This window comes from Perognathus longimembris, chromosome 28 (genome assembly GCF_023159225.1).
Source record: "Perognathus longimembris pacificus isolate PPM17 chromosome 28, ASM2315922v1, whole genome shotgun sequence".
Classification (NCBI taxonomy): Eukaryota; Metazoa; Chordata; class Mammalia; order Rodentia; family Heteromyidae; genus Perognathus; species Perognathus longimembris.
The window spans coordinates 57,201,316-57,203,355 of NC_063188.1; the positions used below are offsets into that span (position 1 = coordinate 57,201,316).

At 39.5% G+C, this 2,040-nt stretch overlaps 1 pseudogene; it reads right to left on the minus strand.

Annotated features, from left to right (window-relative positions):
* Window positions 1–553: 553 nt before the first annotated feature.
* Window positions 554–1,758, minus strand: LOC125343056 (annotated as a pseudogene).
* Between the last annotated feature and the right edge of the window lie 282 nt (window positions 1,759–2,040).

The window sequence follows — 2,040 nt, forward strand, 5'->3', positions numbered from 1 at the left end:
GTGCTTGTCTAATAAACAGGAATCTTGAACTGATATCCCAGTATCACAAAAAAATGAAAGTGAAATTGTGATGGGGGCAGCTAGGAATTAGCATTACTCTAATTAAAAAATACTATGCTGGGTTACGGAGATGAGCCACCTGCTAATTTCTCCTTTTTGCTTCATCTTATCTATAAGTTCTGATACTGCTGAGCAATATAAAGACACGTAGAAAATTTTCTCTCCTCAGTCTTGCCCAAATCCAAAAATAAATTTGTTTTTCCAGTTTTCTGTATGTTCTGCCATTTTTCCTATTTAATAAAAAAATATTTAATGTTGCTAAAACATATAAAAATACAGTAGGAAAGACAGTACAATACAAAGAATTCTCCCCTAATTTCTTTCTTTTATATCTTTCTACATTTTATACATGCATTTAAAAAACACTTAACCATACATCAAATAAAAGAATTCTACAAAGTCTTCTACTGGTGGGTGCCCTTCATTCACTGGATGTAAAGTTTACTTTTGACAGGTTTAGCAAGCCTCATGTTAGGTTCCAGAGTGGGCTTCAGGTCTTGCTTTGCACATCACAGGTTCAAATTTTATAGCTGCAGAATATTCCCCAGTCATGAATATTTAGGTGTCTGTCAATCTTGGCCTTTTTCTTTTTCGTTTAGTCTCATTTAAGTCTGTTTCATCTTCTGCATTTTCGGAGCTGTGTTAGCTTTTCTGTCCTCTCGAATACACTTCCACAGTGTCTTGCATTTTAAAAGAAAGTCCTGTCACTTGTCAGTTTCTCTTCTTGTAGACCTAGTCTGTTCCTATTGTACTTTTCAATGATTATTTTGTTCAGTGAATGATGGAAAGCAGGACTCAAGACTTCTTCAAAAAGTTCTTTCTACAGTTTCTGTATATTTGAATTTCCCTTTATACACTTTGATCCTTCTATTATGGCCATGTAAGAGAATCTGAGATGATCTGGTCTGAATAAATCCCATTTGGTATTTTTCTCATATTCAGTAACACTTGTTTAATGTTATTACCATATCCTTTTTCCATCAGAACAAGATATGTGTCTACCAGAGAGAAGGTGCCAGAGCGCCCAATGCCTGCACTACAGTGGATCACCGCAGGTCCATGGTCGGGGTTCAAGGAGCCAGATTCTCTCACTTTAAGCAAGAAATTGAGAAATGAAGCTGGTGAATCAGGTTCTCCAAAATCTGGCTAGATAGAATAATGAAAGTGAGATATTGTTCTGGATTGACTACTGTTGATATTTTCTAGTTGTAGTAGATCTATATAGCATGATTTCACATCTTCAGATAAGAGCTTCAATTAAATACAGTTTCTTCAAACATCTTGCAGTCATCTGTTGGCCAGTATTGTGCACATTTAACAGATTCTTTGTCCACAATTTGGTTTAGCATGACAACTCTTTTGGTCTTCTGCTGTCAAACCATGAGCCAGAAGTGACAACATGTGTTTGGAAGTAGAGTCGTGTTTCGGCGTAACTCCTTCGTGCTTCTATGTCAATTAAGCTGGTAGTAATATAATCATTTCAGTATTTTGCAATTGAACACGGCTAAGATCATATGGACTCACATCTCTTTATCTGTTGCAATCTCTATTTTCTGGAAACTTGGCCCCTCTATGAGGATAGTCATGGACCCATTTCGAATTTCCAGCAGCTGTACGCTGCTGCCAGTGGGACTGAGCACCCGCTCCTTGAACTCTTGCTAGATGGTGGTAGACATGGCAGCCAGGGAGTGCTGGCATGGGCAGATCCTGAGCCAGTGGAGAGGCTTAGCCACCAGCCCCACATCCCCTACACGGTCCAGGGAGATTGCTAGCGCTGCGGCGCATGTGCACTCCATGCCCCACCCTCTGCCATTTTCTTTTTATTTCAAGTAAGCCTTTGAACCTAGAACCAAGTCTTATGGTTGGAGGCACTGATAACAAGTTGGCTACTGATGGGAATCTGCTCTGTTCTCATAATTCAATGTTTCTCCTATGGCCCACTGGCCACTCTCCCCTGGGTAACTCTCCTGAAAATCTCCT